Source organism: Zophobas morio, unplaced genomic scaffold, assembly GCF_036711695.1.
Source record: "Zophobas morio isolate AGI-343-1 ecotype UQ-CSIRO unplaced genomic scaffold, CSIRO_AGI_Zmor_V1 ptg000022l, whole genome shotgun sequence".
In the NCBI taxonomy this organism is placed as follows: domain Eukaryota; kingdom Metazoa; phylum Arthropoda; class Insecta; order Coleoptera; family Tenebrionidae; genus Zophobas; species Zophobas morio.
In genome coordinates this window covers 2,915,715-2,925,055 of record NW_026972127.1, presented here as the reverse complement: position 1 = coordinate 2,925,055, position 9,341 = coordinate 2,915,715, and the positions used below count along the sequence as shown (strand labels likewise).

Sequence of the window (9,341 nt, the reverse complement as noted above, 5' to 3'; positions counted from 1 at the left end):
GGTTCATTGGTGGTGATTCTGCTGGTGGGATGTGACCGAGGTGAGTGGGATTGGTGTCTTTGGGATTTAAGGGGTCATCGATTGAGATTTATTTTTGTTTGATGAATGTCGTAGCGTGATGGCTCTCATCGTGTTCTAATTTTATAATGAAGGAGTTGATATGAAAATTAGCCTGTTTGTCATTGTTCGGTCTTATCAAGTGGAGTTGAAATCATTACTGGATGTTAATAGCAGGTAGAAACGCAACTTTTAGCTTTTGTTAAGCAAACTAAGCGACATAAAATTACATTCAAGTACATCTGCGATAGCAGTAAGTTACAACAGAGACGAAAAGCAAAAAATCAAGAAAATCGAAAGTTACAAAATTTGGCCACTTTTCATTTTCGATATAATTTTTCAAAGCGCTCTTTTGTAGACAGACTTCTTTTGTTCCACAATTTCATAGATTTTTTACCTTCATTTTCTACTGCATTTTCATTTTTCAATTTCATTATCCATGTTTCATATTGTCTTTTTTTTTTAGAATTACTTATACAGGGTGATTAAAAAAATAATGATTGAGGCACTCTGTTTTACTGACCAAGTCAAGAACGGCTCACCACCAACGAAATATCGAAAAGTTCAAAATTTGCAAAAAATCAAAAAATCGGAAAACCAAAAAATAAAAAAATTGGGACACCGAAAAGAAATAATGGAAAAATAATCACAGAATCCCAATGCGGAGAGAAGATTTCCGATTTCGCGATTTCTTGAATGCTTACTTTTTGATTTTTCGAATTTTTTATTTTTCGATGTTCCAATTTTTTAATTTTTAGATTCTAGGAATTTTCATTTTTTTTCGGTTTTTCGGTGTTCCGATTTTTCAAAATCTCAATTTTTCGTTTTTTCGACTTTTCGAAATATCAATTTGCCATTTCTGCAAATGTTCTCTTTTTCGATTTTTTGGAATGTTCGATTGTCAATTTTCTTCAAATAGCAAAATTTTTTGATTTTTCGAATTCTCAATTTTTCTATTTCTCAATTTGAATCTGATTTAAGAAATTGTGAATTTCGTAAATCAACTTATTGATTTCGTGATTTTTTATTTTTTTCGACCTTTCAAATTTTCACTTTTTCTAGTTTTCGAATTTTCAGTTTTTTCGAGTTTGCGATTTTTCGAATTTTTTGATATCGGATTTTTCGAATTTTCAATGTTTCTTTTTTTTAAGTCTTTTGGTGATCCGATTTTTTGATTTCTCAACTTTTCTTTTTTTCGATTCTCGGATTTCTTAATTGCTAGAATTTTTTGTTTCGTTTTTCGATTTTTCGAAATCTCAATTTGGTATTTCTTGGAATGTTCCATTTATAGTTTTTTCGATTTTTGAATTCTCGATTTCTTATCGATTTCTCGATTTTTCAATTTCCAGATTTTTCAATTTTCCAATGTCTTTATTTTTCGATTTTTCGAAATCTCAATTTGCTATTTTCGCAATTGTTCTATTTTCCGATTTTTTGAATTTTCAATTTTCCGTTTTTTTCGGTTGTACGATTTTTCGATTGTCGATTTTTCGATTTTTCAATTTCTCTGTTTCTCGATTTAAATCTGATTTAAGATTGAGAATTTTGTAAATCGACTTCTCGGTTTCACGAATTTTTAATGTCTGGGTTTTACGAATTTCGATTTTTGATTTTGTGAATTTTTTGTCTTGATTTTTCGATTTTTCGAATTTTTTGAATTTTCGATTTTTCGAAATTCTACATTTTTCGATTTTTCCTATTTTAGATTTTTGAATTTCCAATTCTCGATTTTTATTTCTTAGTCTTTCCATGATTCGATCTTTCATTTTCTCAATTTTTTGTTTTTGCAATTCTCCGATTTTCCGATTTTTCGAATTAATATTTTGATTTGTCGATTTTTCGAAATCTCAATTTTTCGTTTTTCCATGTGTCGACTTTTCGATATTCGGTCTTTTGATTTTTGATTTCTCGATTTCTTATCGATTTCTAAATTTCTCGATTTTTCAATTATTCAAAATTTGAATTTTTTGAATCCTCGATTTATCGACCGTTTAACATTTTGATTTTTCCAATTTTTAATCTCTTGTTTTTTCGATTTCTGAAATTTTCAATTTTTCTTGTTTTCGATTTTTCAGTTTTCATTTTTCGGTTTTCTCATTTTTAGATAATTATTTTGAGTTTTCAAATTTTCAGTTTTTCGAGTTTTCGATTATTCGAATTTTTTGGATTTTCGATTTTTCAAAATTTTCCATTTTTAGATTTTTCGATTTTTCTAAATTTCAATTTTTCTTTTTTTCGATTTTTATTTTCTAGTCTTTCGGTGATTCGATTTTCCGACTTCTCAATTTTTCGTTTTTTCTATTCTCCCACTTCCCGATTTTTCGAATTTCTAATGTTTTGATTTTTCGAAATCTCAATTTTTGGTTTTTCGATTTTTGATTTCTCGATTTCTTATCAATTTCTCGATTTCTTAACGATTTGTCGATTTCTGATTTCCCAGTTTTTCAATTTCTCGATTTTAAATTTTTTTTACTTTTCTATTTCTGGATTTCTTAAATCCTAGATTTTTCGAATTTTTAATGTTTTGATTTTTCGAATTTTTAATGTCTTGATTTTTCGAATTCTAGATTTTTCAATTTTTCCTGTTTTCGATTTTTAATTTTTTTATTTTCCCGTTTTCTCATTTTTAGACTTTCCAAATTTTCAGTTTTTCGAATGATCGATTTTTGAAATTTCGATTTTTCGTTTTTGATTGTTTTAGTTTTTTGACTTTTCGATTCTTCCATTTTTCCATTTTTCAGTTTCCCAATATCACGATTAGTTACTTTGTGGATTTTTCAATTTTCCGATTTCTATATTTCTGGATGTTTCAATTTTTCGGTTTTTAGATTACTCAATTTTTTGAAATTTTCTTTTTTAGATTTTTCGATTTTTCTTTTTTTCAATTTTTCTTTTTCTCGATTTTTGAATTTCCAATTTTTTTCCAATTTTTAATGTTGATAATTTTTCGATTTCTAGATTTTTCAATTTTTCCTATTTTCAATTTTTTGGTTAGTTTTTTGAATCCCAATTCTCGATTTTTATTTTTTAGTCTTTCGGTGATTCGATCTTTCGATTTCTCAATTTTTCTTTTTATCGATTTTACCGTTTCCCGATTTTTCAAATTTTTAATGTTTTGATTTTTCGAAATATCAATTTGACATTTCTTCAAGCGTTCACTTTTTCGATTTTTCGAAATCTCAATTTTTCGTTTTTTCGATCGTCAATTTCTTCACGATTTCTCGATTTCTGGATTTCCCGATCTCTCAATTTCTCAATTTTACAATTTTTCAGATTTCTTGAATCCTCGATTTTTTCAACATTTAATGTTTTGATTTTTCGAATTTTTAATGTTACGATTTTTCGATTTTTAGATTTTTCAATTTTTCCTGTTTCCGAATTTTCTTTATTTTTTATTTTTTCGTTTTTTCATTTTAGATAAGTATTTCGACTTTTCAAATTTTGAGTTTTTTGAGTGTTCGATTTTTATTTTCTAGTCTTTCGGTGATTCGATTTTCCGACTTCTCAATTGTTCGTTTTTTCTATTCTCCCACTTCCCGATTTTTCGAATTTCTAATGTTTTGATTTTTCGATTTTTCGAAATCTCAATTTTTGGTTTTTCGATTTTTGATTTCTCGATTTCTTATCAATTTCTCGATTTCTTAACGATTTGTCGATTTCTGGATTTCCCAGTCTTTCAATTTCTCGATTTTAAAATTTTTTTACTTTTCTGGATTTCTTGAATCCTCGATTTTTCGAACTTTTAATGTTTTGATTTTTCGAATTTTTAATGTCTTGATTTTTCGGATTCTAGATTTTTCAATTTTTCCTGTTTCCGATTTTTAATTTTTTTATTTTCCCTTTTCTTATTTTTAGACTTTCCAAATTTTCAGTTTTTCGAATGTTCGATTTTTGAAATTTCGATTGTTCGTTTTTGATTGTTTTCATTTTTTGACTTTTCGATTCTTCCATTTTTCGATTTTTCAATTCCCAATATCACGATTAGTTACTTTGTGGATTTTTCAATTTTCCGATTTCTATATTTCTGGATGTTTCAATTTTTCGGTTTTTAGATTACTCAATTTTTTGAAATTTTCTTTTTTCGATTTTTCGATTTTTCAAATTTTTAGTGTTTTGATTTTTCCTGTTTTCAATTTTTTGGTTATTTTTTTGAATCCCAATTCTCGATTTTTATTTTTTAGTCTTTCGGTGATTCGATCTTTCGATTTCTCAATTTTTCTTTTTATCGATTTTCCCATTTCCCGATTTTTCAAATTTTTAGTGTTTTAATTTTTCTAAATATCAATTTGCCATTTCTTCAAGCGTTCACTTTTTCGATTTTTCAATTAGTTGATTTTTCCGTTTTCTCATTTTTGAATGAGAATTTCGATTTTTCAAATGTCCAGTTTTTCGCGTTTTCGATTTTTCGAATTTTCAAAATTTTGCATTTTTAGATTTTTCTATTTTTTTGCGATTTTTGATTTCCCATATCTCGAATGTATTTTTTAGTTTTTCGGTGATTCGATTTTTCGATTTCTCAATTTTTGGTTTTTTCGATTCTTCGATTTCCCCAGTTTTCGAATGTTTAATGTTTTGATTTTTCGATTTTTCGAAATATCGATTTGCCATTTCTGCCAGTGTTCTCTTGTTTCATTTTCTAAAATCTCAATTTTTCGTTTTTTCGATTGTCGGTTTTTTGATTTTTGACTTCTCGATTTCTGGATTTCCCGATTTTTCAATTTTTCAACTTTTCAATTTCTTTTATTTTTCTGTTTTCTCATTTTCGCTAATTATTTCGACTTTTCAAATTTCGAGTTTTTCGAGTGTTCGATTTTTCGAATTTTTCGCTGTGCCGCCACAGAATTTTTCAATTTTTCGATTTTACAATTTTTCGAGTTTTAGATTTTTGAATGTTTTCATTTTTTGACTTTTCGGTTCTTCCATTTTTCGACTTTTCAAATTTTCAGTTTTTCGGGTTTGCGAATTTTTTGAATTTTCAATTTTTCAAAATTTTCCATTTTTAAATATTTCGATTTTTTTAATTATCAATTTTTCTTTTTTTCGATTTTTGAATTACCAATTCTCGATTTTTATTTTAGTCTTTCGATGATTCGATCTTTCTGAGAAATCGATTTTTTTGATATTCCCAATTCCCGATTTCTCGAAGTTTTAATGTTTTTTATTTTTCAATTTTTCGAAATATCAATTTACCATTTCTTCAAGTGTTCTCTTTTTCGATTTTTGGAAATCTCAAATTTTTGTTTTTTCGATTGTCAATTTCTTCACGATTTCCCGATTTCTCAGTTTCTCAATTTTACAATTTTTCAATTTTTCAGTTTCTGAATTTCTTGAATCCTCGATTTTTCCAACATTTAATGTATTGATTTTTTGAATTTTTAATGTTATGATTTTTCGATTTCTAGATTTTTCAATTTTTCCTGTTTCCGATTTTTCAATTTTTTTTATTTTTTCGTTTTTTCATTTTAGATAAGTATTTCGACTTTTCAAAATTTCAGTTTTTCGAGTGCTTGATTTTTCGAATTTTTTGACTTTCCGGTTTTTCAATTTTTCGAATTTTTCAATTTTATAATTTTTCGGGTTTTCGATTTTTGAATGTTTTCATTTTTCAATTTTCCAATATCACGATTGGTTATTCAATTTGTGGATTTTTCAATTTTTCGATTTCGAGATTTCTGGATGTTTCAATTCTTCGGTTCTTCGATTACTCGACTTTCTGAAATTTTCTTTTTTAGATTTTTCGATTTTTCAAATTTTCAATCTTTCAATTTTTCGATTTTTGAATTCCCAATTCTCGATTTTGATTTTTCAGTTTTTTGGTGATTAGATTTTTCGATTTCTCAATTTTTCGTTTTTGCGATTCTCCGGTTTTCCGATTTTTCAAATTTTTAATGTTCTGATTTTTCGATTTTTCAATTGTCGATTTTTCGATGTTCAGTTTTTCGATTTTTAATTTTCCGATATCTTATCAATTTTTAAATTTCTTGATTTTTCAATTTTTCAATTTCTGGATTTCTTGAGTCCTCGATTTTTCGACTTTACCATTTTGATTTTTTCAATTTTTAATATCTTGCTTTCAATTCAATTTCGACTTTTCAAACGTTCAGTTTTTCGCGTTTTAGATTTTTCGAATTTTTTGAATTTTCGATTTTTCAAAATTTTCCATTTTTAGATTTTTCGATTTTTCTTTTTTCGATTTTTATTTTTTAGTTTTTCGGTGATTCGATTTTTCGATTTCTCAATTTTTCGTTTTTTCGATATCCCGATTTTTCAAATTTTTAATGTCTCGATTTTTGATTTTTCTAATTTGTAACTTCCAATTCTCGATTCTGATTTTGTGTCTTTCGGTGACTCAATTTTTCATTTTTTCGATTCTCCGGTTTTCCGATTTTTCAAATTTTTAATGTTCTGATTTTTCGATTTTTCAATTGTCGATCTTTCGATGTTCGGTTTTTCGATTTTTAATTTTTCGATATCTTATCGATTTTTCAATTTCTTGATTTTTCAATTTCTGGATTTCTGGATTTCTTGAGTCCTCGATTTTTCGACTTTACCATTTTAATTTTTTCGATTTCTATATTTTTCAGTCTTTCCTGTTTTCGATTTTTCAATTATTTGATTTTTCCGTTTTCTCATTTTTAAATAAGTATTTCGACTTTTCAAATGTTCAGTTTTTCGCGTTTTCGATCTTTCGAATTTTTTGAATTTTTTGAATTTACGATTTTTCAAAATTTTCCACTTTTAGATTTTTCGTTTTTTCGATTTCCAGATTTTTCAATGTTTGGGTTTTTCGAAATATCGATTTGCCATTTCTGTCAGTGTTCTCTTTTTTCATTTTCTAAAATCTCAATTTTTCTTTTTATCGATTGTCGGCTTTTAGATTTTTGACTTCTCGATTTCTGGATTTCCCCATTTTTCAATTTTTCAATTTTCTTTCTCATTTTAGATAAGTATTTCGACTTTTCAACGTTCGAATTTTTCAATTTTACAATTTTTCGATTTTTGAACGTTTTCATTTTTTGACTTTTCGATTTTTCAATTTTTCGATTTCTAGATTTCACGATATTTCGATTTCTCGCTTTATTTGGGAGTCGAAATTTGTTTGACATGTCAGGGATGAGGGAAGTTCTGTTGAAACAACTTTCGACCATTTTTTTCACTTTTAGGCTTGTCATAAAACGAATCAAATTTTGCAAAATCAAATTTTATAAATTCTGTAAACAATTGGATTTGTTCGACTGTATTTAAGGGGTGAGGGAAGTTCTGTCTAAATAACCTTAGACCAATTTCAACGCTTTGTTTTGCTTCTTCCATGGGTCCCTGGTGCGTGTAATGGTCACAAATAATGGAATAACGAAATAGATAAAAGATTCCATTATGATGACATAAACATTTTCTTAAAAAAAAGTTACCAAAATTAGAATACAAAAACACATATCTGTGTCAAGTGGCCTGGCTATCTTATCGTGACATCACCATCTCCCAACCTAACGAACAGAAAATTCCTATTACCTCCAGTGACGAAATAAAAAAACTACAACCATACATTTTGACACCACCACTAAAAAAAAAATAACACACAAAACATTAATTATTTTCCTAAAAATAGTACCATCGTGCTATCTTGGTCCCATTTCCATAATTACTCCAACTTTACCCAAATACACACATCATTTCCAAAAAATCTCCCATCGTCTTTGTATTTACCTTATTTACATGATTCTTCCGTGCGCGATGGCTCTCTGCCACCACATTAAAAACAAATTACACCAGTTCCTGTTAAACCTAAAGATTAATTGATGTTGCAATACCAGCCATGAACTCGACAAAAACCCACACTACATTTACCATCCATTTATTTACATTAAATTAAATTGCTCATCCCCGACCACCCCACCCAAGAAAAACAAAGCTAATAACTACTTATAATACACCCTTTACCTCCACTAACGATGTAACCTGTCGATTAAAAACACGCAACCACAATTAAAATAGCCACAATCGGGTTCATCTTGTCCAGCTCGTAGCAAACGTCGTCACTGTGTAATCATTCCATACCGACCTACTCAAAATGCCCATCATTGAAGATGTTACTTACAACATTGACGAAGACAAATTTCAGAAGAAAATTATCGTGCAGTTCTTCAAGAGGAAGAAGAGCGGATCGGGGCTTAAAAGGATGTATAAGTCTGAGAATAGTATGATCCGGCCTAGGAAGGTCCCTGGGACGTGGACCCAACCTGGAACTAACTCCCACTTGTCGTCTTCTGTCTTCAGGATTGGGGAGTACAACAATGGGCAAGAGCTAGCGCTGGCTCTCCCCGTTGAAAACTACAAGTAAGTACACCAAGTGGTTATTCTAGATCTAGATGAAAGAATCAGAATTATCAGGACTGAGTCCAAACGCAAACGAAAAAGTACCCTGGAACCTACTAGAAACGTCACGAAGGTGATAATCCACCAGTTTGAAAATTACTGCGAGAAGACTACTCTTCACGGACTTAGATACGTAGGGGACACGTCGCTGTCGTTCTTGGAAAGGTACTAGATACTAGGACACTCGGCTAAGACTAAGTAGTTTTTTCAGGCTCTTCTGGATTGTAGCTTTCGGGTCAGCTTTTGCTTTCGCTTGTTACTACATTACCAAAATTTTTGACAAGTGGAACACCAATCCCGTGATTGTGGCTTTCAATCCAGTTGATGCCACCTTCAACGAAATCCCGTTCCCTGCAATAACCATCTGCAACATGAACCAAATCAAGAAGGCGGAAGCTGAAAGGATCCTACAGGAACAGTAGGACTAATCACCATCTGGTTCGATTTAAGTGACTCTAGATTTTAGTAACGCCATGGAAAAGCAACTATTGAGTGACTACTGTAACTATAATGACACTGTGGTCGGACCAGAGAAAGCAGCCCCTGGGTGGGACGTCGTCCAAAATTTTCTCATCAAAGTACCTGCGGAGTTCCATTTTACCTTTTTTTCCAAAAATATCGTGTTTCAGGTGGGACAATCTTGTTCCGACACCATCAAAACGTGCTTTTGGCAAAGCGACAACATAAGCTGTGAAGAATATTTCAACAACGATTTGACAGATGAGGGTCTTTGTTGTTCTTTTAACAGACTCCCGGCTCAAAATATTTTCCGGAACCCGTAACTACACCTCATTGGTACTGTCATACCTACCACTAAACAATGTCTCTTCAGGAATGACATATCCTACTTGAACCACACTTTCCCGAAAAAGATTTACGACTGGAGCCCGGAGAAAGGTTTCGTTGAACCT

General features: G+C 29.8%; 1 long non-coding RNA gene across 1 annotated transcript; it reads left to right on the top strand.

Annotated features, from left to right (window-relative positions):
• The first annotated feature begins 8,789 nt into the window (after positions 1–8,789).
• Positions 8,790–9,106, top strand: LOC135133714 (uncharacterized). The gene is made up of 3 exons (XR_010281198.1): positions 8,790–8,848; positions 8,897–9,008; positions 9,060–9,106. It is a non-coding gene; the product is annotated as an uncharacterized LOC135133714 (long non-coding RNA).
• The last annotated feature ends 235 nt before the right edge of the window (positions 9,107–9,341 follow it).